This window comes from Dromiciops gliroides, chromosome 2, assembly GCF_019393635.1.
Source record: "Dromiciops gliroides isolate mDroGli1 chromosome 2, mDroGli1.pri, whole genome shotgun sequence".
In the NCBI taxonomy this organism is placed as follows: Eukaryota; Metazoa; Chordata; class Mammalia; order Microbiotheria; family Microbiotheriidae; genus Dromiciops; species Dromiciops gliroides.
The window spans coordinates 517033572-517059726 of record NC_057862.1 but is presented as its reverse complement, the minus strand read 5'-3'; the positions used below and the strand labels follow the sequence as shown (position 1 = coordinate 517059726).

At 37.3% G+C, this 26155-nt stretch overlaps 1 pseudogene; it reads left to right on the top strand.

The window, feature by feature from the left end:
• Positions 1–7536: 7536 nt before the first annotated feature.
• Positions 7537–25733, top strand: LOC122739223 (annotated as a pseudogene).
• The last annotated feature ends 422 nt before the right edge of the window (positions 25734–26155 follow it).

The following is a 26155-nucleotide window of genomic DNA, read 5'->3' as shown; positions in this document are numbered from 1 at the left end:
TAGACAGTAATACTATACTAGTGGGGGATCTGAATCTCCCCCTCTCAGAATTAGATAAATCTAGCCAAAAAATAAATAAGAAAGAAGTGAAAGAGGTGAATATATTACTAGAAAAGTTAGGCATGATAGATGTCTGGAGAAAATTGAATGGGGATAGAAAGGAATATACATTTATAATATAATATATAATACATGGCATATTTTCAAAAATTGATCATGTATTAGGGCACAAAAACATCATGGTTAAATGTAGAAAGGCAGAAATAGTTAATGCATCCTTTTCAGATCATGATGCAATAAAAATTACATGTAAGAAAGAGCCAGGGAAAAGTAGAATGAAAATCAATTGGAAACTAAATAATTTCATTCTAAAGAATGAATGGGCCAAACAAGAAATCATAGAAACAATCAATAACTATATCCAAGAGAATGACAATAATGAGACAACATACCAAAATCTATGGGATGCAGCCAAAGCAGTGCTTAGGGGAAAATTTATAGCTCTAAATGCTTACATGAATAAAAAAGAGAAAGAGGAGATTAATGAATTGGGCATGCAACTTAAAAAGCTAGAAAAAGAACAAATTAGAAATCCCCAATTAGACACTAAATTAGAGATCCTGAAAATCAAAGGAGAAATTAATAAGATTGAAAGCAAAAAAACTATAGAATTAATCAATAAAACTAAGAGCTGGTTTTATGAAAAAACCAATGAAATAGATAAAGTATTGGTTAATTTGATTAAAAAAAAGAAAGAAGAAAACCAAATTACCAGTATCAAAAATGAAAAAGGGGATGTTACCACCAATGAAGTAGAAATTAAATCAATAATTAGGAATTATTTTGCCCAACTGTATGCCAATAAATTTGACAATCTAAATGAAATGGATGAATATTTACAAAAATACAAACTGCCCAGGTTAACTGAAGAGGAAATAAAAGCCTTAAATAAACCCATATTAGAAAAAGAAATTGAACAAGGCATTAATGAACTCCCTAAGAAAAGATCCCCAGGGCCAGATGGGTTTATGGGTGAATTTTACCAAACATTTAAAGAACAATTAATTTCAATATTATACAAATTATTTGGAAAAATAGGTGAAGAAGGAGTTCTACCAAATTCGTTTTATGACACAAATATGGTTGTGATACCAAAACCAGGCAAAGCAAAAACAGAAAGAAAATTATAGACCAATTTCCCTAATGAATATTGATGCTAAAATCTTAAATAAGATATTAGCAAGGAGATTACAGAAAGTGATCACCAGGATAATACATTATGAGCAGGTGGGATTTATACCAGGAATGCAGGGCTGGTTCAACATTAGGAAAACTATTAACATAATCAACCACATCAATAAGAAAACCAACCAAAATCATATGGTTATCTCAATAGATGCAGAGAAAGCTTTTGACAAAATACAACACCCATTCCTAATAAAAACACTGGAGAGTTTAGGAATAGGGGGAGCTTTCCTTAAAATAATAAACAGTATCTACCTAAAGCCATCAGCAAGTATTATATGCAATGGAGATAAATTAGAGGCCTTCCCAATAAGATCAGGGATGAAACAGGGATGTCCATTATCACCCCTATTATTTAATATTGTCCTAGAAATGTTAGCTTTAGCAATCAGAGAAGAGAAAGGAATTAAAGGAATTAGAATAGGCAAGGAGGAAACAAAACTATCACTCTTTGCAGATGATATGATGGTATACTTAAGGAATCCTTGAGAATCAACTCAAAAATTACTTGAAACAATTAACAACTTTAGCAAAGTAGCAGGATATAAAATAAATCCACATAAATCATCAGCATTTCTATACATGACCAACAAAGCCCAGCAGCAAGAGATAGAAAGAGAAATTCCATTTAAAGTAACGGTAGATAATATAAAATACTTGGGAGTCTACTTGCCAAGACAAACCCAGGAACTCTATGAACGCAAGTACCAAACACTCTTCACACAAATCAAATCAGATCTAAATAATTGGAAAGATATCAATTGCTCATGGATAGGCAGAGCTAATATAGTAAAAATGACAATACTGCCTAAATAAATTTACTTATTCAGTGCCATACCAATCAGACTACCTAAAAAGTATTTTATAGAGCTAGAAAAAATAATAACAAAATTCATCTAGAAAAACAAATAATCAAGAATATCCAGGGAAATAATGAAAAAAAATTCAGAGGAAGGTGGGTTAGCGGTACCAAACCTGGAGCTTTACTATAAAGCGGCAGTCATCAAAACAATCTGGTACTGGCTAAAAAATAGGGCGGTAGAATAGTGGAATAGGCTAGGCTCAGGAAATGCAGTAGTAAATAACACTAGTAATGTAGTGTTTGATAAACCCAAAGACTCCAGCTTCTGGGATAGGAACTCAGCATTTGACAAAAACTGCTGGGAAAACTGGAAGATAATATGGCAGAAATTAGGCATAGACCAACATCTTACACCTTATACTAAAATAAGGTCAAAATGGATACATGATTTAGACATAAGAGGTGATACCATAGGTAAATTAGGAGAGAAAGGAATAGTCTACCTATCAAATCTTTGGAAAGGAAAACAGTTTATGACCAAACAAGAGATAGAGTATATTATAAAATGCAAAATGGATGATTTTGATTACATTAAATTAAAAAATTTTTGTACAAACAGAAGCAATGCATCCAAAATTAGAAGGGAGGCAGAAAGCTGGGAAACAATTTTTGAGGCCAGTACTTCTGATAAAGGCCTCATCTCTAAAATATATAGGGAACTAAATCAAATTTATAAGAACCCAAGTCATTCCCCAATTAAGAAATGGTCAAAGGATATGAACAGGCAGTTTTCTGATAAAGAAACCAAAGCTATCTATTCCCATATGAAAAAATGCTCTAAATCTCTAATGATTAGAGAGATACAAATAAAAACAACTCTGAGGTACCACCTGACACCTATCAGATTGGCTAAAATGACAAAAAAGGAAAATAATAAATGTTGGAGAAGCTGTGGGAAAATTGGAACACTAATCCATTGTTGGTAGAGCTGTGAACTGATCCAACCATTCTGGAGAGCAATTTGGAATTATGCCCAAAGGGCGATAAAGCTGTGCATACCCTTTGACCCACCAATACCACTTTTGGGTCTTTTTCCCAAAGAAATCATGGAAAGGGGAAAGGGACCCACATGTACAAAAATATTTATAGCTGCTCTTTATGTGGTGGCAAGGAATTGGAAGTTTATGGGGGTGCCCATCAATTGGGGAATGGCTGGACAAGTTGTTGTATATGAATACAATGGAATACTATTGTGCTGTAAGAAATGATGAGCAGGAAGAATTCAGAGAAACCTGGAGGGTCTTGCATGAGCTGATGATGAGTGAGATGAGCAGAACCAGAAGAGCATTGTACACAGTATCATCAACATTGAGTGTTGATCTACTGTGATGGACTATATTCTTCCCACCAATGCAATGGCACAGAAGAGTTCCAGGGAACTTGTGATGGAAGAGGATCTCCAAATCCAAGGGAAAAAAAGAAAAAAAGAACTGCGGAGTATAGATGCTGAATGAACCATACTATTTCTTTTGTTTTTTATGCTGTTGTTTTTTTCTATTTTGAGGTTTTTCATCATTGTTCTGTTTTTTTCTCTTATAACATGACTAACGCAGAAATATGTTTAATGTTATTATGTGTATATATATATATATATATGTATATATATATATATATATAACCTATATCAGATTACCTGCTGTCTAGGGGAGGGGGGGAGGGAGGGGAGGGAGGGAGAAAAATCTGAAATTGTAAAGCTTGTATAAACAAAGTTGAGAACTATCTTTACATGTAATGGAAAAAATAAAATACTTTATTAATTAAAAAAAGAAATAAGATAATATGTGTAGAGAATTTTGCAAAACTTAAAGCTCTATATAAATGCTATATAGGTATCATTATGCATGCAAAAATCAATAGATGTTGTTTCAATAAATGGGCTCTCAAAAGAAGCAGCCAAGACAAACACTTTTCACTGAAATGCATTCCTTTATCTCCAAAATAAAACATTAAAACATTTTAGGACATAAATAAAGTATTGAACAGACAGGAGTTCTGCATGACACACCAGAGAGTGCTAGCAATGCAGGATTTCTGCATGTAGATCTTCAAATGTGCCACAGCTTTCCCTGGACAGTTGGACCAGGAACCATTAAAAATTCTTGCCACCCCCAAAAAATTTAAAAAGAAAAAAAATTATTGCCCAATTTAAAAAATTAATGCAAAAAATCTCAACTAAGGAACTAAAAGTTGGATGCTATTATTGCAGAATCAATTAGCTGAAATAACACTAGATTTGAAGAGTTTGGGATTCCCTTTTTTTATTACCTGTCATTAAACTTCTCTTTGTAAGGAGTTGTAGGAGAAACTTTGTCTGGGAATCATCAAAGATCAAACAATTAATTGATCAGTAAGAATTTATTAAATGTCTACTTGTACCAGGAATTGAGTTAGGTTCAGCCCCTTTGTCTCCTCTTACTCTCTCTTCTTAGTTTTCAGTAATATGGATTTTAATCTCATCATTTAAATAAAACTACTCTAAAATTAGTAATGATCTATTAATTGATTAATATGTCCTTTTCTCAATCCTTTCTATCTTTCTAGTCTTTTTAAACTTTATTTATTTCAGTAATTATATTATTTAATAAGGCAAATTTTATTAGTTCCTATGCCAAGCTTTTAAATCTTTTTCCAATGTTTTTCTTCCAGAACATTCCTCTTCCCTCTTCCCCCTCCCTCCTTCTCTCCCTCCCTCCTTCCTTGACTTCCTTCTTTACTTCCTTCCTTCCTTCTTTACTTCATTCCTTCCCTCCTTCCTTCATCTCTCTCTTTTGAACAATCAGTTTTTTATTTGAATCTCTACTTAACAAGTGCTTAGTTATTCTCTTCTAATATGGATTTTTGGGTATTCCTGGATCAATAGTTCTTTATAGTGATTGGTGACTTCTGTTCACTTAGCTATTCAGCCTTACTTCCAATTTGGCATTTTATGCTAGGGCTAGGGTAAGAGCAGAACTTACTCCCTCCTGTGCTTTTGGGTTGGGTATGGTCAGCTTTTCTTGATCTCTACCTGGGGCACCTGGATTCCTCTGCAAACTTCCATCTCTGGTGTGTGTATGGGGGCAGGGGGGAGGGGGTGAAGATGGTGGGTAGGGAATATCTAAACTAAAAGTACTGATAGGCTTTAGCCTCCCTACAATGTCACTGAGGTTCAGAGCACTGTTTTTCAGGTTCTTCTTTGGCATCTCAGGACAGATTACTATGAACCTCAGAGCTCCTGACACTGGATTATCCAAATCTGTGTACTATCTTGCCTAGACTAGATGCAGCTGCTCCAAGTTGCTCTCAAGATCCACTGTGTGGGTTTCTGACCAACCAGCGACTGGTTTTCTTTCTCTTGTTGCCTCTTAATCCAGATGTCCATGGCCCGTCTCTAGGGATCAGCATCAGCTGGGAAGCTTTCATCTTGCTTACCTGGTGGTCCCCATTTCCTATTGTCCATGGATTTCTGATGTTTTGTCCACTTCTAACTTGATGAAATTACTTACTGTTATTTATCATTGAATTTCTTGATCATTATTTGATCTGTTACTATTTTTAGTTTTTTGCTAGAGTAGGTATGTGGGAGATAGTCCACCTGCCTCTGTGTAAGAAGCTATTGTAGGCAGAAGTGCCTACCTCCGGTCTGTCAAACTATTTTATTTTATTTGGGGGGGGGGGAGGACTTGGCAATGAGGGTTAAGTGACTTGCCCAGGGTCATACAGCTACTAGGTGTCAAGGGTCTGAGGTTAGATTTGAACTCAGGTCTTCCTGAATCTAGGACCAGTGCTTTATCCACTACACCAACTAGCTGCCCCATCCAACTATAATCCACAAATAGTTAACAAAACAATTTTCCTAAACTACATGTTTGACCATGTTCTTATCTCAAAAAAAAAGTAAAACAGGGGCAGTTAGGTGGCGCAGTGGATAGAGCACTGACCCTGGAGTCAGGAGTACCTGAGTTCAAATCTGGCCTCAGACACTTAACACTTACTAGCTGTGTGACCCTGAGCAAGTCACTTAACCCCAATTGCCTCCCTAAAAAAAAAAAAAAAAGTAAAACAAAATAAAACCTTCAGTGGCTCCCTATTGACTCTAGTATCATATGTTATTTCATTTTTATTTCATCCTTTTTAATGTCTTTTTGTATCATTTTTACATGTAATTATTGATACTGTATTACATGTATATAATTTATAACTAAGTAAATATACACATATTAGATTATCTTTATATGCCTACTTGCTCTAGGAGTATAAACTTCAGATCTGTACATATTTGGGACAGATAAATCCCAAATATGGATAATTTAATGCCATTATTCTCTAGCTTCTGTAAATGAAAATGAAAATGAAAAATTTTAACTTAGATAAAAAAATATCACAAATACTGGGACTGGGAATAGGAAAATGTGCTGGGGAGCAGGGGCCTTGAGAAAAGGGTATGGCCCAGATACCAGCAGGTGAGATCAGCTAATGTGTTGAATGATTACCACTATCACCACCACCATCCCCCTCCCCAAGCTGGTTTCTCTAGTTATCGGGATGCCAAATAACTTTTTGGGACCAGTGATTAGGATTCTTCATGAGTTACATGATACAGCTAGGAGGTTAGGAGTATGGAGTAGGATTGGGCCATTCCCAACACTATTTCCCTGCCAAATAAGAGTACAGGAATTTACTTGGTAAATGCCCACATGCCCAATGGGTTAGTCCTATCCTGTCTAGTTATTAAGATCATTTGGCTTATGACATTAGGATGCATGAAAAAAATCTAGTTAAAGACATCAGAATCTGCTTTCTCTTTTTCCCTTTGTCCCCTAGGTCTCTGCTGCTGGCACTCAGGTTAGGAGTGTCCCTGGATCTTGACCTGGAGAGAGCACAGACACCCATTATCACCACCTAGCTCTGCCTTCAGATGCATCTTTCATCTAATAAATTAAGCACTCAGTCTTGCACTTGGAGGCCAGAGGAGTTATTTGGGATGCTGGGAGTCAACAGGTGATATATTACTCCCTTGGACTGAGTCACTCTCCCTTTGCAAAGTCATGTTGGCTTCTCCTTCAAGGGGCTTATAGGTGATATAGCTGCCTTTGTTCTTGTACAGGTATATGATGATGATCAGGACTGACATCAGGGTGATAAAGACCACTATGAGAACACCTGAAATGACTGCAGTATTGGAAACAGATGTAGGAGTCGGCATTTCAGTGGCCTGTAGGAGTATAATGGACATCATCTCATCTGCTTTTTGGGGAGGTGGGGTTGGGAGACCTGTCATGGTGGCAATGGTATAAATGCCAGTAAGAGTCTTCATACCTGAAGAGTTGGAGATCCCAGGTTCAGCCAGATGGGGAGAGGACTTGTCCACTCTGGGGTATCCCATGGCTCAGTTCCAGAAACCTTGGAGAGGATGAGTCCCAAAGTTGGACAGGAGGAACAAGAGCTTCATGCCTGGCACTCCAGCTCCAGAAGCTGCAGGTTGTGGTCTCTATGGTGGCAAAGGTGACTGGAAATAGCCTTCTTACACTTTATAATCCAACTAGACTCCTTCTATTCTTCACAAATGACATTGTACCACTACATCCATGCCCATTCTCTGGCTTTTCCCCATACCCAGAAAGCTCACCTTTAGTACCTCTGCTTATTGAATTCCCTCAATCCTACCTTAGTCAGGAGACTTTTCCTTATATACTCTGTTCCAGTGTTGAAATCTTGTAATTATCTTTCTTGTCTCGCTGCTATAGCTAATACTCTTAGAAGGATGTCATAAACTAGTGGGATGAGAAGATTTCCTCATATTGTGTATGTACTTAAAAGAAAAACGTCAAGTATTTCACTCTTACAGATGATTCCAGTTTTTGTTTTTAAACTAATGCTTTTTGTAATAATAAACAAAAACCTTTCCTTGCTTGTACTTTTTTGTTTTTGTTTTTGCAGGGCAATGAGAGTTAAGTGACTTGCCCAGGGTCACACAGCTAGTAAGTGTCAAGTGTCTGAGGTCAAATTTGAACTCAGGTCCTCCTGAATCCAGGGCCAGCACTTTATCCACTGCACCATCTAGCTGCCCACCTTGCTTGTACTTTTAAACATACATAAGTACTGAATATTTAAAGGCTTTTTGTATTGAGTGATGTAACCTTATGGTTCTAGTTGTTTTTCTAATTACTTAAATATTAAAATACTAAAATTATGTTAATTTTTTCATAATTTTTACATTCTTCTATCCCAGCTTTAAATCCAAATTGGTCAAGATGACTAATGTGTTAAATTTTATTTTTTTTTTAATTTTCTATTCCAAATCTCATCCACAAACATCATTTCTGAAGAAGGCAAGAATTATGATACACATTCTACATATGAAGTCATATGAAACATATTTCCACATTAGCCATATTGTGAGGGGAAAAGCAAGAAAAATAAAGTGTAAAAAATACTTCAATCTGCACTCAGAGATTATCAGTTCCCTTTCTGGAAGTAGATAGCATATTTCATCTTGAGTTTGGTGAGCAATTTTTTTTCTCAGTGCAACAAACACTTTTTTCCTTGGTTACATGTAAGGGTATTTTCATTTTCATAAGATTTAGAGTTCCAAATTTTTCTCCCTCCCTCCCTTTCCTCCCCCCTCCATAAGACAGCAACCAATCTTATATATATTATATATGTACAATCCACAAGTGCTCTTTTTATCAGTTCTTTCTATGGGAGTGGATAATACACTTCATCATTGGTCCCTTGGGATTGTCTTGGATCATTGTATTGCTGAGAGTAGTTAAGTCATTCACAATTGATGATCAAACAATATTGCTGTCACTATGCACAATGTCCTTCCAGTTCTGCTCACTTCACTATACATCAGTTCATATGAGTCTTTACAGGTTTTTCTGGGATCAACCTGTTTGTCATTTCCTATAGCACAATACCATTCCACTACAATCACATAACACAGCTTCTTCAGTCACTCCTCAATTGATGGACATTCCCTTGATTCCCAATTCTTAGCCACCACAAAGAGTTGTAATAAATTTTTTTTGTACAATTTCCCCCCCTTTTCTCTTTTTCATAATTATTATTGTTAACTGTTTCCCTCCATCCTATTCCCTTCCCCATGATATTTACTCTATTATCTATCTTCTTTTACCCTATCCCTCCTTGATCCAATTCTGATGAGATCAAGATCTTTGAGCCAATTCTGATGAGTGTTAAGCTCATTTATTGCCCATCTTAAATAGGTTACTCCACCCAGTTGGGTGTGTGTGTGTGTGTGTGTGTGTGTGTATATGTGTGTGTGTGTTAATCCCTCCTTCAGCCAACTCTGATGAGATTAAGGTCTTTGAGCCTATTCTGATGAGTGTAAAGTTCATTTACTGCCCTGCTCCTCCCCCATCTCTTCCCCCACTCCATAACCCTTTCCTGTTTCTTTAATGTGGGGTTCACCCCATGCTACCTCTGCCCTTCCCCCTCCCACAGTGCATTCCTCTAACCCCTCAATTTTGCCCTAAAGATGTCATCACGGAGTAGCTAGGTGACACAATGGACAAAGCATCCACCCTGGACCCAGGGGGACCCCAGCCTCAGACATAAGATAGTCACCCACTGCACAACCTCAAGTATATTCCCCAACTCCAATTTTTTATGGTTTTCTAGGGTCTTGTATTTTAAAGTCAAATTTTCCATTCAGTTCACGTCTTTTCATCACAAATATCTTAAAGTCCACTTTTTAAATGAAGTCCCATTTTTTCCTCTGAAAGATTATATTAGTTTTGCTGGATATGTGACTCTTGGTTGTAATCCCAATTCCTTTGCCTTCTGTAATATCATATTCCATGCCCTCTGATCCTTTAATGTAGAAGCTGCTAGATCTTTTTCTATCTTGACTGGGGCTCCACAGCACTTGAATTATTTCTTTTTGGCAGCTTGCAATATTTTATCCTTGACTTGGGAGCTCTGAAATTTGGCTATAATATTCCTGGGAGTTTTCCTTTTGGGATCTCTTTCAGGAGGTGATCAGTGGATTCTTTCAATTTCTATTTTGCCTTCTGCTTCTAGAATATCAGGGCAGTTTTCCCTGACAATTTCTTGGAAGATGATGTCTAAGCTCTTTCCTTTATCATGGTTTTCAGGTAGACCAATAATTTTCAAATTATCTCTCCTGGATCTATTTTCCAGGTCAGCAGTTTTTCCAAGAATATATTTAACATTGCCCTCTATTTTTTATTCATTTTGATTTGCTTTATTGTGTCTTGGTTTCTTATAAAGTCACTAGCTTCCATTTGTTCAATCCTAATTTTTAGGCAATTATTTTCATCAGAGAGCTTTTCCATTTGGCTTTTCAAGCTGTTGACTTTTTTCTCACATCTTTCCTGTAACACCCTTATTTCTCTTTCCATTTTTTCTTCCACCTCTCTAACTCTATCTTCAAAATCCTTTTTGAGCACGTCTATGGCCTGAGACCAATTCATATTTTTTCTTGGAAGCTTTAGATATGGGACCCTGACACTGACATATTCCTCTGAGGGTGTACCTTTATCTTCCTTGTCACTGAAGAAACTTTCTATGGTCCTCACCTTTCTCTGTCTGCTCATCTGGCCTTTCTTTTAGTTGACTTTTAGCTCCTTAAAGTGGGGCACTGTTTCCAGGCTGCAGTATCCCAAGCTTCAGAAGGTCCCAGGGGCTATGATTTAAGGAGAAGCAGGTTCTCCACTATCCTGGCCTGTTTCCTGGTCCTAGATGACCCCAGACCAACTTGCTAATCAACCAGCTTTGTATGCTGTGGTTGTCACCTTCAACAAGCCTGTGACCCTCCCCATCCTGGGCCACTGCTACTCAAGCCTACCTCCTGGTTCCCAGCAGTGGTAAAAACCCCAAGTTCTGCCTCAGCACCAGCATAGATGCCTGTAGTCTCCCCCTGCCAAGGGCTCAGACCTCTCACCAGACTGTGAGCTTAGTTCTGGATGGTACTGGTGCTGCAGCTGATTCAGAGGCTTGGGGGGGGGGGAGTCTCTTTCTCTGGTGAGGCCTTGCTGGATCTGTGTCAGGGTGACTGTGGGGTTGGGTTCCACTCCTGTCTCAGCACAGCAGCTCCCTCCTTCCAACCTTACAAGCCATACTTGGTTGAAAACTGATCTCAGCACATTCTTCTGTGGATTTTGCTGCTCTAGGAATTGTCCTACAGAATTATTTGAATGTTTTTTGGAGTGATCATGTTGTGATTTCAAGAGCTCACTGCCTTTCTTCCACCATCTTGGCTCCACCCCAGAAGTCTGAGCAGAGTAATTTTAATGACATAATGTAGTAGACTCTTTGGCAAGATTTTACTGAAAATTTTAGCACTAGTATTCAAGAATGAAATTTTTTCAGATCTCTCCTTTTTCTTACATGGTTTAGATATCAACCTCTATGTCATTTCTGATCTGATACTTCATTGGGATGGCCTTGTGTCTTTTAAGGTTTTGCTAGTAGGCTACAACCTATGAAATATCCTACAAAGCCAGAGAGGCTTTAAGTATGAACCCAGTTATGGATTCTATGTCTGCCCCTGTGGATCAATCATTAAAGGCCATGTACCTGGGCATGGAAAGATGATGATCTATCAGGAGAGGAAAAACTCCCAACAATGAAATTCTGGATCTGGAAGAAGTATTGACTAATACAAGGAGATATTCATTAATCCATAGTCCCATAGGTAATATGGGACTTTAAATCAAGTCCTCTTGACTTTTACTATGTGTACTTTTTATCCATTAGGAGGCAATGTCTCTCTTTCATTGAAGTCAATATAAAGTCTTGATTATGGTTTATAATATTGACATTTCACCTCTTCACATGATCACCTCTTCACATGATCAATGACCCAAGAATCATTTCTGCTATAGAAATCAAACTTTCCAAAAGTGATTTTGTTTATTAAAATGACAATGAGAAAAATTTGATTTCAAAATCTCCCGTCTTCTACACTCTTAGTTTTCCTCCAAAGCCTCCTTATGTCTTTTTTTGTTCCAAAAAAATTTTTGAAGCTTTTGGCTTATAAATGCAACAGTTCTTTTTCTTTTTGTGGCAGGTGTCTATCTTAGCAAGAGGAAAAACACAAGCGTCATCCTCACAACTGCCTCCTTTAATTAGACATACAAAACTGTCCAAAAATCCTCCACACCCTGTGAAAAGAAGTAAAAGAATATTTCAGAATATTTGTTAATAGACAAATAAAAAAGAGATGTTATGTTGTAATTCTGAATCACAGTTCAGAGAGGTTAGACCTAAGCATAATATAAATTAATTTAATTTTTATGAAATTTTCTTTCAGTAAATATGGTACTGTGTTGTAATGAAAAGAACCTGAGATAAGAAAATGGAACATTGGGGTTCCAATTCTAGGATGCCTACTCTAGCTATGGGAACTGATAAAAATTATTTTATCTATTTGAGACTTAGTTTAATTATCTACAAAATGTGAAATACCTCATTGGAAAGACAACTGACCTAGAAAATATATCCAGGAGAAATAATTTAGGAATTATTGGACTACCTGAAAGTCATGAGCAAAAAAAGTCTAAACACCATATTATCAAGGAGAACTGCCCTAATGTTGTTGAATCAGAGGATAAGATTGTCATTGAAAAACTCCACCAATCACCTCCTGAAAGAGACCCCAAAAGGAAAACTCCAAGGAATATTGTAGCCAAATTCCAGAATTATCAGGTGAAGGAGAAAATACTCCAAGCAGCCAGAAAGAAGCAATTTAAATATGGAACCACGGTCAGGATTGCACAGGACCTGGCAGCTTCAACATTAAAGTATTGGGAGGCTTGGAATATGATATTCCAGAAGACAAAGTAACTTGGATTGTAACCAAGAATCAACTACGCAGCAAAACCAAACATTATCTTTCAAGGGGAAAAGATGTACATTCAATAAAATAGGGGACTTTCAAGGTTTCCTGATGAAAAGACCAGAACTGAACAGAAAATTTGGTCTTCACATAGAAGACTTAAGAGAAATATAAAAAGGTAAACAGGAAAAAACTTATTCAATAAAGTTAAACTGTTTAAATCCCTACAGGGGAAGATAATATTTATAACTCTTGAGAACTCTATTTGAGCAGATGGAAGGTGTATACACAGAGGGTATAGATATAAATTGACTTTGATGTGATTATATAAAGAAAATTAAGGGGTGAAAAGGGAATATATGGGGACAAGAGGAAAGAGGAGGTGGAATGCGGTTAATTACATCATATAAAGAGATGCAAAAATACTTATTATAATAGAGGGAAAGAAGGGAGGGGTGAGCATTGTTTCAAACTTTCTCTCATCAGATTTGGTTCAAAGAGGGAATAACATACACACTCATTTGGATAAAGAAATTTAGCTTACCCTTTGGGGAAGTAAAAGGATAAGGGGAAAAGAGGGAAGCACTGATAGAAGGGAGGGCAGAAGCAGAGAAGAAAAGGGGAAATAAAAGGAAGGTCAGATTGAGGGAGGCAGTGGTCAAGAGCAAAACACTGGTGAGGAGGAATAGGGTAAAAGAAGAAAAAAAATACAAACAACAGGGGAAATAGGACGGGGGTAATATAAAGTTAGTAATCATAACTGTGAATGTGAATGGGATGAATTAAAATGGAAGCAGATAGCAGAGTGGATTAAAAACCAGAATCCAATGTGTTGTTTACAAGAAACACATTTGAAGTAGAGAGATACACAGAATAAAGGTAAAAGGTTGGAGCAGAATATATTATGCTTCAGCTGAAGTCAAAAAAGAAGGAGTAGCAATTCTTGGACAAAGCAAAAGCAAAATTAGAGCTAATTAAAAGATATAGGGAAGGAAAGTATATCTTGCTAAAATGTACCATAGAAAATGAATATCGAAACTAAACATGTATGCACCAAGTGGTATAGCATCCAAATTCTTAGAGGAGAACTTAAGTGAGTTACAAGAGGAAATAGACAGCAAAACTGTATTAGTGGAGGATCTTAACCTTCCCCTCTCAGAACTAGATAAATCTAGCCACAAAATAAATAAGAAAGAACTTAAAGAGGTGAATAGAATTTTAGAAAAGTTATATATGATATACCTGTGGAGAAAACTGAATGGGGATAGAAAGGACTGTGAGATCTGAATGAACCATACTATTTATTTTTTGAGTGTGGGTTTTATTTGAGGTTTTTTCACTTTTGTTCTGATTCTTTGTTCACAGCATGACTCATGTGGGAAAGGAAATGTCAAGGCGCTTCTTGGGGCAAAAGTGTTAGATGAGCTCTTAAGATAGGTATACTCAGCCAAGTAGTTGGATGAGAGGAAAGGGAAAAAAATGATGGAGGGATCAAACACCAATGAAAAGCACTTTGAAAAATTTTGAGTGCTATATAAATGCTAGCTATAATTGTTGGATATCAAAATGGGCTTAGCTAGATTCCTTGTAGATACAGCTTAATAGACCTTTCACCTCTCCAGGCTGATTTTACACAGAGGAAAATCAAGTAGAGTATTTCAATCTCAAAGGGTTGCTGCAATCATTTTGTCTACCTTTTTTTGTTTTGGTTTGGTTTTTGCAGGGCAATGAGGGTTAAGCGACTTGCCCAAGGTCACACAGCTATTGTCAAGTGTCTGAGGTCAAGTCCTCCTGAATCTAGGGCCTGTGCTTTATCCACTGTGCCACCTAGCTGCCCCCTTGTCTAACTTTTTAACTAGGGACACAAGGAGAGGCAAAAGCCAGTCCCTTCTCTCAAGTAACTCACACTATAAGGGGGGGGGGGAATAACATGCAGACAACTATATAGAAACAAACTTTATGCAAGAAAATTTGAAAATTATCCATTTTGCAGGAAGTCACAGAGCTTGTGGATAAAGACTAGCATGACTCAGAAGCCACAGAAGACCTCAGTACAAAGAGCAATAAGTAGATAATATGCCCAAAGTAACAATAGCAACAGACTTGGACTCAGGAGAAATGAGTCTGTTTCATCAAATCTGCATGCTACATGTCCATAGAGCTAAGGAGAGCATAAGTTTATCTTCAAAATACTTTGTTGCACTTGGGAACAATTGGGTAGAAGCTTCAAAAAGCCCATGGCAGGCTCAATCATAACCAAAACTTCCTAACCATTAGAGAGAGCTCTCCCAGAGTGGAATGGCTCCCTTGAGAAGTAGTGGAGTCCACTTTCAAATGCAGCATTTGTCCACCTAAATAAAAACTGCTCTCCTAATGAGCTCTTTAGGCTAAGTAGAGGCAGCTTTCCCTTTATCTTCCACAGAGTTAATGAGTTCCCAGCCCTCATCTCAGGCCAGTTAGGTCAGAAAACTAATGGTTCTCAAGATTGAGCCCATCCTCCTATCAATAGTCCCACATCCCCGATACCCATACTGCAACTTATCTCTGCCAGCATAGGAGAAGATCACAAGGAGAATTATAAACACCCGATAGAGGATCTTCATGGTGACTGGATGGCTAGAACCTGGGAATTATAGGAGAGGTGAGTTAAGGCCAACTTAGGAGAGACCAGGACAAATGAGACCAAATCAGGTCAGGACAGACTCAGTCTGCTTTGGCTCAATCTTTTTCAGTTCCTATATACCCAAAGCTGACTGAATGAAACTTCCTAGGAGACTGAATGGTCCCTCTATTTATGGGGTTAGGAAATTACCCAACAGAATTTTCACATTTAATATGCAAGTAATCTACAGAGAATATAGAGTGAAATATTAAATAACTGTACATGTCATGTACATTTCCTTCCATCTGACTGCAAATGGATTGGGATGAGCAGAACCAAGTTGAATGTTTTGCCCACAAACAGCTTCTGTTACAGGCAGCTCCTTCCTGCATGTATTGTTTTGAGCTACAATTTCCCATACTCAATGTGTTGGGGAATTTCTTAGCCTGGTTCCATGGAAAGCCCAAGGAGAATCTCACTCATCCACAAGACTGGAAATAAAATATTTTGAAAGTCTGATAGAAGAGAAAATAATGTATTGATTCTAAGCTAGTATGTATAGGGAGCCAGCCACATGCAGAAAAGTGATTCCTCCCAACAATGGATCAGTCCTGCTTTAAAAAGAATTTGTGTCATTATAACTAATTGCCCCTCTGTAAAGGCTGTATATCCAATAAGCAATATTTTGTGGCACTTTAGGATAGATAAGTAACACCCTTCTCTGCAGACAGATGTGAAGATTAAGGGTAACCAAAAAGGGAAGAAAGGGTCACACAGAGACAATTTGTGTGACATCTGGGTAAATATTTGGAATGCAAGTTGCAGTATCTGTTATCAGAATAGGAAAACACTATCTTTTCAGAGGCAGCAAAGAAGAGAAAGGAACCAAATACTTTTAGAACTGATGAAGAAGTCTTTTTTCCTAATATATTGAGGTTGGGTAATCATTAAGAGAGAAGTTCAGGTGTCTTATCTAAGGACAAACAGAAGCCTTTACAACAGTGGCTGAGATCAGCAGTTTAATCGTGTCTTTTTATAGTTTGCTAAATTTTATTTCTCCTAGAGGAGTAACTTTATCTCCTTATATTTTCAGTACATATAAGGAGTTATTGACCTATGGGAATAGTTACACTTGATGCTTTCCTCAGCTGGAAGGTTGGTTCCTGCATCTCTTATTCTTTCCTGAATGAATCAGATCTGGACCCTCTTCCTTAGGACATACTAGTTACCTGGGTAAACTAAGTGGTGCTTTGGATAGAGCACATTGGACCTTAAGTCCAGAAGACCTGAATTCAAATCGAGCCTCAAACTAGCTCTGAGACACTGAGCAAGTTACCTAACCCTATTTGCCTCAGTTTCCTCATCTGTAAGATGAGCTGAAGAAAGAAATGTCAAACCACTCCAGTATTTTTACCAAGAAAACCCCAAAAAGAGGCCACAAAGAGTTAAAACAATAGGTGCCATCTGTTGATCAATAAATAAGGAACTGTTTCTTATTCAGTTTCCTGGGAAGCTGTGTAGTTTTCACCCTCCGAAAGCTCTTCCTCTAAATCCAAGTCCCTTCCTAATAGAATCATCAATTTAAGAGTCACTTTTTTGTGCTTTCTTGCTAGTCTTTCTCTGCTTCCATTCATACTGGGATTTTTAGGTACAATAATGCTTATCTAAGGAAGACAGTTATAGTTTGTATGTATTTTCTATATCCCAGGCTTGCAATTTCTCTTTCTGATGTTATATGTGATTTCTAGCATACCATTCTGTCTCTTCCATTTCCCTTCCTCTACTCTAAAGTGAAAATATAGGTCTGAAGGACTCCTTATGTTAAGTGTGCTGGTAAATGTTTAATAACTTACATTGTGGGGCCAAGGCAAGGCCAGGAGGTGGGAATAGGCCTTCACCAATGTAAGAGCTCCCTGCCCCTGGCCCTGACTCCAGCCCCATGAAGCAATCTTTCAGTGTGGCAAGCCTTGGGCATCTTCCAAACAGAATATTCAATTGCGCTGCACTTCCTCCTCTGGCAGCTGCAGGCCCTGCAGAGGATGCTGCAGGAGCTCCAAAAGGAGATCTTGGCAGTGCTGGCGTAGGACCTGTGCAAGAGTCAATTCAATGTAGATAATCAAGAAGTTATTGGTATTCTTGGGGAACTTGATCATGTAAAAGAGACTTTCTGAATGGGTTGCCACAGAGACAACTAAGAAGAGTATCCTGACAATAATGAATGAGGCCTATGTTCACTCAGAGCCTCTTGGAGTGGTCTTTGTTATTGGGATTTGGAACCCATATTTAGGATTCCCTAAGTATCCAGTAATTAACAGGATCTATTGAAGCAGGAAATGCTGTCACAGTGAATCCATCAGAATTTAGTGAAGAGACAAACATGCTCTTGGCCAAGATCTCCCCTTGTCCTTTAGACAAGGAGCTGTACTCTGTTATTTAATGATGGCAATAAGGAGACATGGAACTTCTGAAGCAAAGATTTGACCATATTCTCTATAATGGAAGTGCCAGAATCACTAAGATTTTCACGGAAGCTGCTGCTAAGCATTTGACTCTTGTGACTCAAGTTCAGAAAGAAGAGTTTGTGTAATCTTGATAAAGATTATAATCTTAATGTTGCTTGCAGATTTATCGGCTGGGAGAAGTACATGAATTGTGGTCAGCCCTGCTTAGCTCCAGTCTATATGTTCTTTGAGCCATCCCTCCAAAGTTAGATTGTGAATAAGTATAAGGAAATTATGAAGGAATTCTATGGTGAAGACATTTTAAAAATCTCTTTCTTTTGTAAGGCAATTGGGGTTAAGTGAGTTGCCCAGGGTCACACAGCTAGTAAGTGTGTAAAGTGTCTGAGGCCAGATTTGAACTCAGGTCCTCCTGAATCCAGGGCTGGTGCTCTATTCACTGTGCCACCTAGCTGCCCCCTAAAAATCTCTTAATTACAAAAGGATCATCAAACTTCATTTTAAAAGGGTGACAAATCTACTTGAAGGACAAAAACATAACTTTTGGAGAAGAGATGGATGAGGCTACAGGATACATAGCCCCAACTCTCTTTACTCATGTTAAATTCAATTCCAAGGTGATACAAGAAGAGATTTTTGGTTCTGTGCTTCCAATAGTCTTTGGGAAAGGCACATGAAATAATATGGTACATAAACCAGAGAGAAAAACCCATGGCCCTATATGTGTTTTCTAATTACAATAAGCCTATTAAAAGGATGATAGAGGAAAATTCCAGTGGTTTCCTCTAGTGGTAGGGTTACCAGCTATTATACCATCATACATTTCACTCAAAACTTTTTGTCTGTTGGAGGAGTTGGTAACAGAAAAATGGCTACATATAATGGGGGAGGAGGAATGTTTGACACCTCCCATCCCTAATCATGACTAATAAAGGGTTTAAAGATGAGAGGTGCCAACGGGATCTAATGACCCTTCCCCCCTCCCCCAAGAGCCAGGCCAAAGTAGACTGAGCAAACTTTTTCCTCTTGAAATACTTCAACAAAGGCAAAATTGATCTCTTCTTACTGGCCTTTCTGGATGTCCTTATAGCCATAACTATAAAATTTCAATACTACTAAAGATGGCTAGGTTCAATTTAAAAGTAATTTTTTTGAATTACTACTTTTATTGCCTGATTTGTGAACAGATTGATTAATGTTAAAATATTAATATAAAAATGCAATTATTAACCTTAAAAATCACCTGTTATTTACTCTTCTAAAACCATGCCATTTTAATCACATTTCCAACCTGTTCTAGCAACAGGGCCTTTAGAAGTGAATATTTCAGATTGACTTTGTTATAGATTGAGATTGTTATAGGATTTAGGAGAAAGGAATGCTCTAGGTGAGACTCTTTGGTTCCTAGAGACTTAAGTCCTCAATCCTGCACCCTCTCCAAAGTTTTATTAGAACATAAGGAGTCATAGTGTGGGCAGGGCCTTTGAAAATGTTCCCTCAGGTACTGAACACCCCTCATGGTCCTGGAGGACTTTGTAATATGAGCATGGGAACTGGCCTTTCTCACTATAGCTCAGAAGAGAAGCAATCTTAGATCAGTGCCTTACAATTCCATATGATGCCAGATTAGAAGAAAGACATGTGTTCTTACATTTGCCATGCTCAAGTTTGAATGAATTAAAATTTCAGCCACTAGAGAGGCCCTTCAAGTGCCTTCCCTGAGTCAGCAGGCTCACAAAGAGGGGCAACTGCTGCCACATGAGGGCAGTTTTTACATATTGATCCTGCTGTTTGGGAGTCCTCAGTTGAGCTGTTTTTTTATGCTATTAAAAAAGCCTACTTGGGCAGTTAGATGGCACACTGGCCCTGGATTCAGGAGGACCTGAGCTCGAATATGACCTCAGACACTTGACACTTACTAGCTGAGTGACCCTGGGCAAGTCACTTAGCCCTCATTGCCCCACAAAAGAAAGCCCACTTAACTCTGATCCAGATCCCCAAAGTTGGTATTTGTGAACAGAGGTTTGTTTGCCACAAGGACAAATTGAGCCAAGCTTCATCACATTAATCTCGATTTTCAAGTTATGTATGCCAAAATGCCTGCAACTTGTACTTTATGATGTGTCTTAAAGCTAGATTTCCCTCTTTCTGAATAAATTTAATAGAGCACCAAACCATTTTATAGAAACTGATACCTTAAACAAAGGGAATGTTCAGTCAAGAGACATCATGTGATAGATGACAGTCCCAGGCAGAGAAGGTTTTAGTGTTACAGTGTACCAACACCACTGGATGTCAACAATAATCAGTCAAATAAGGGAAAGAGAATTTCAGCATTCAGGAGGCTGATATCTGAATCCCCAGGCATGAAGGAAAGTGTGGGTTGAGGGTTTGCATTTGAGTTCAAGAAATAAAGGGAGTATCTGGGGTCAACATGGAATTTAAAACTCTTGATTTATCCTATCAAAATTATGTACCACATTTGCCTTTTTGGTAAAACTAAACAGCTGTCTGGTAACTAGTATTACACTTTAAATCTTTATTATGAATAATACAATTGAGATTTTTTAAAATAATGATAACTGGTACTTTAAAAACCATAAACATGAAACACTTTTGATTTTGATCTTCATTCTGAACATTTTTTCTACCACTTTCTTAACTCCAAATAATTAATAAAACAAGACATTATCCCCTGATCTGTAGCATTTGCCAATTCTGAGGCATAAATGCTCATGCTGAAACTTTAACAACTGACTTTTGAGAAACCCTAGGAATCGACTCCATAATATTCTTACATGAAAGTTATCCAGGGTACTCAAAGGCTAGTACAAACTCTGATAGATTTGCCTATGTTGGGAAGGCAGTGGTTATGATCCTGTCAATAGACAAAATGTACTTTACACAGAGGATCATGACTAGTAGTTTGGTTCACCATCTGGTGATGACTACTTTTTACATGACTATATGTGAATTAAATGAAAATATAAAATGTCCCTTAGTTCTCTCTAATCCCCTTCCTCTTCTGTAATGTTACCAGAGTAGGAAAAGAGCAATTTAATTAGAGTAAGAATCATAAATTTTTCAGAACCTTCTATAAACTTAACTATGAGTGGGCTAAATGTGAGGTCCTTATCTAATTACTGAATGGTACCCTGTTACCAGAGGAAGAGGTTCATATTAATCTTGACATTTGCATTTTAAATGAAACCATAAGACAGTAATATAACAAAATGGCTCTTTGGTTGTCTTTGGAGAATCAAATAGAGAAATTGGTGAAATTATTTATCATGAGGTCAAAGGCAAAAAGAAACACAATTCCATGGGACACTGAATCATATTGTATTGCAATCTTCATTACATGCATTTCCTGAAAGATCACCATAAAAAAAAATTGTAACAGTCCCAACATGTTTCAAATGATGAAGAGGTAGAAAAATTCTGTTATGAACTTGATAAGACTCATCAAATTACATGATCATCTGTTTATATACTTGGTGGCTTTTATGTAAAGGTGAGAACAGGTGCAGACACCAAAAAATGTCAAAAATATAGATCAGGAACAAGAACAGAGAAGGCCAGATACAGAATAGAGATTAATTTCATGTATTTGTATCATGAATACTCTTCATGAAAACATAAGAAACTCAACATAGTAAACACCAAGTAACATCAAAAAAATTTAATTGATTAAATTTTAAGGTCCAGGAAATGGTTCAGGATAGAAGCCACTGTTATACTCAAGTCATCTGTTTCTTTGTGGTCAGACCACTCTGGAAAGAATAAAAGATGAGGGGATATGGTTGTCAAATAAAAATAATTACCTACAATCTGATCATTTAAACAAGCTATTGATATAGGACAAAATGGATTTGGATGGAAGAAAGGTCAACACAAATTACAATCATTTCTTTCTTTAGCCAATATAAATTAATTGCCATAACAAGGAGATCCAAGGAGATCAAAGCAGCCTAAAAAGCACCTGAGTCAATAAGCACTTGACTTACTTGCCAATTAGAAATATATAGAAGCAAAGGGAAACAATTGTGTAAATTATATTTTTGTTCCCCAAGTTTTATTAAGGATGATGGGAAATTATGAGCAGTTTCATTTCATAAAATAAAATCAGCGGAGAGTAAATTCAATTTTTCAAAAATAAAAAATCTTGACAAGGGAACTAAGTAAAATATCCTGAGGACAATTAAGAATGAAACCAGAAAGAGAACCACAAACAGATTTCTTCTCTGTACAGAGTATGCCTCTCATCAAGATTCTAGATACTAATTGCATTAATAAATGAGATAATTCAGTGTCCCCATATTCTTAGTTCAGGTTGAGTCCAGTAGGAATGAGGTGGAGATATAGTCACAGGGATCCATCCCCTCTCCTTTGTACCCAAAGAAGACACCAGATGGAGATTCTGAAAAGGTCTGTATTTGCTGTCTTGGTAGCCCCAGTGAAATATTATACAAACAACTAAACTACTGGGGAGATGCAGATGAGGCTTCACCTTTATCATCCAAGAAGGAGGGATTAGGTACTGATATACATGGTCCAGATGTGGACACATAATGGAGAGAACATTATGAATAGAATATATGTGTTATCTTGACATCTTCCACCTGTTGGTTTCTTTAGTCTTTTTAACACAAATCTTGGAACTCCAACCTTTATGTCTGAGGCCAAGTTTACTGAGCCTTCCTGGCTCAGAAGGAAAATGTTCAGAACTTTCTTATCCATTAAATATCTACAAGTTTTATACTCATAAATTTCTTTGTCAAGGTTTCACCTTCTACAAATATTAACAGTGTTGTCTGTATGGAAGTTAATGGTACCCAAATATACAAGCCTGGTAATTCTGCTTGTGACAGTTCCTCTGATCAGGCTGGCACACCTTTCTGGAAATGGCACCAAATACTAGGTCACTGATTGATATTAAAAATTCTGTGTCTCATAAATGCATTTCCTCTTTTTTTCTTTAGCGTCTATGTTTTTGTCCTTTTTTACTTCAGTTTTCATCCTGTCTCCTTGTTTTCTCTTGTCTATTTGATTCTGTTTTTGCTTATGTTTCCCTTCTAGCCTTTGTCTCTGTGTGTCCTTTCTTATCTATATGTGTCTCCATATGTGTCTATAATTCATTGTTTTATTTTGGCATCTTATTCTTTTGCCCACTTTCTATTAATCAATTTCTTGCTTCTTTTTCTGTTGCTATTTTTTTTTCTATTTCTTTCTCTTGTTTACTCTCTCCTTTGCGATTAAAATGCTTATTGATATCTTTTGGTTTTACATCACTCTCTATCAAATATGTTCTTACACAGTCCCCTCCCCAGAAAACCAGCATTTATGACTAAAAATTTTTAAAAAGAAAATGAAAAAGCATAAAGGCCTGTTCAGCAAAAGTCATCAATAATTTAGCTAAGTCTTACAGTATGTGAGAATTGAAATGACACCCCCTTCTGGGAGAAATATTGCAGGGAAGCTCTGCCATGAGGAGAAAGCATGTGACTTTAGCATCCAGAAGTGACCTTTTCTGGGGTTTCAAGGGTCAGTTCGGCATCAGGAAGTGATATTTGCTCATGGGTCCTGTCAATCAAGGTTGCCAGCCAATTGGCTTGGAGCTGTGTATGTGTGGACCGCCCTTTTTTCTGTTTCACAGGGGGTTCGGGGAGAAGCCACGGAAGTGTGGACCTTTTTGGGGGGGGAAGATTTCAGCTGGGGAGCAAGAGACAGTCAGGATAGGGAGAGCAAGCAAAATTTCAGACTTGATCCACATGTTTCTCTTTATAAATCCCTAATATACTTTAATAAATACTTAATGCCCAAAGATTGGTCTATACATTTTCTAATTTAAGGTGACCACTCATTAGATTTTAGACATCATAGCTAGAATTTTAGCCCCTTATAGGTATATGAATGTCCTCTCTCATTGTACTGCTCTTTTCAAAATAAAAAAGGGAAAGCATTTTCTCTCTCTTCTATCAGGTCTCCCTTTTTCAATGTCTTTTTCTTACTTTCGGTGCCCTATGATCTAATTCCAAATAATGTCCATGATTCTTCTTTTATATGCACACACACTCCAGTCATCCTGCTCTTATGTTCTGCCAGACCTACCATCTGAACATCTTCCCAGTCTTGACATACTGGCATTAACACTGAAAAATAGGATCAGATAGCCCAGGTAGATAAATACCTCAGGTATAATAGATGGAGGGAGGAGCAATTCTTTATGAGAAGTTTTATTAGTGAATGTATTTTTATGCCATGAAATATTGCTTTTCATAGAATACAAATATTTATTCTAAGTCAGGCCAAGAGAACTAGATTTGAGTAAGAGAACCCAGGTTTGAATTCTGACTCCACTATTTATTGTGTGGTAAGCCACTGCCTGTAATTACCTTATCTGGAAAGTGAAGAAGTTAGAGAAAACCCTCTTCTATCTCTAATTGCTATGGTTCTCTAAGTACTTTGACCATAGGACTTGTTTCATTTTTACCTTTGTATCTAGAGCATCTAGCAGAGTACCTGAAATAGAGTATGCCATTAATAAATGTTTGTTGTTTGATTGAGTGCATGTGTTCAATGAAAGTTTGAACCTTCAATGGGTGGTAACCCAAACAGGTTACATGTACCAAAAGCATATAAATGCCCTTTTCTAGGTCCAGCAGCAATAACAGCCCTTATTATCTACCACCATCATTAATAGCCAATAATAAGAACAAGGAAATAGCCATGGATAAGTAATCAAAGTGTTGGAGACTGGAAGGAAATGAGTGGGACAGATTCCTTGTATTTCTGTAAAGAACAATCTACCCCAGGGAAGGGTTGAATGAACAGAAATGGGGAAGAGCTTAAATCCTTAAAGCTCTGGAAGGCAAAGATTCAAGCCCAAACTCAAGAAATAGAAGTATAGTAGTAGGAAGTAGACCAGTTTACTCTGGAAGAAGAGTTTAATGGAATGTCTTGTTGTTGTTATTGTTGTTGTTGTTGTTGTCGCTACTGCTGCTGTTGTTTTTCTGAGTTGAATCCCAAATAGTAGAAGTAGAGAGCTGGGATAATGTAGTAGAATCTGCAGCTTCTGGCTTGCAAAGCCACACTTTGACTTTTTAACAGAGGTTTGTGAAGAGTCCCAATGTGCTTAATATTACCCTTCTTCTTCCACCCACTTCGAAATATAGCATCCCTTCCCCAAAACACTTCTATAACTCCCATTTGGAGTCAGGCTTAGTCCCAAAAGGTTGATGACTACTTTCCCCCTCATGGATGTAAGGATTAACTCTGAGATTGTTAGGATTTCTTACCATTGCATTCTTCATTGACTGTCAGTTGAAATTTTTAGAAAGGGTATTTAAGAAAAGGTATTAGCAGAAATTTTAGAAAAGTTACTTACTTACTGGGTCTATCAAGTAAAATGGTTTCAGAAAAAGGTTTCCAAACTAGGGCCCATTCCCTCTTTATATACATGTGTTTCCTAATAGAGTATATACAAATGACAAGACCAAATGTGGCCAAGGGGAGAACTCACAGCTCATGGTTACCAGACGTGTTTCTGTCCTGTTGTGTATCCTGCTACCAACCTTGATGGAAACTCCAGATCATCTGACCTTTCAAAGTTCACTTGGTTCTCATCTGGTAAATGGTAGGAGTAGGCAGACAGGATTGGTAGAAGAGGGAAAGATTCTCTTTCTACTTCTTTCCCATATTAGAAGTAATTCCCTCTCAGAAATTCTTCCCTTCTAGATTCAACCATCATCTCAGTAGTCTATTGCTAGAAGGTTTGATTTGCAAACTGACTTGCTGCCTTATACATAGGTGAATTTGATTCTTTAAGCCAATAAAGATATTATGTGTATGACATCATCTACTTCCATTCAATTGTCCAAAACACTTATGATCATTTCAAATTGACTAAGGATGTATTTATACTTTTTGCCCCTGAGCAAGCCACTTATCTTTTCTCAGTTTTAGTTTCCTCACCTATAATATGAGGATAATAATAATAATACCTATGGCACAGGGTTTTATAAATGAACAAGTGAGATAACATGTATGTATGTGTATATATATATATATATATATATATATATATACATATACACACACACACATATGTGTTGGTTATAATCTGCCCCCCCCCAGTTTTGGGGGGAAACTGGCTAAAATCACTGATAAATTCAGAAAGA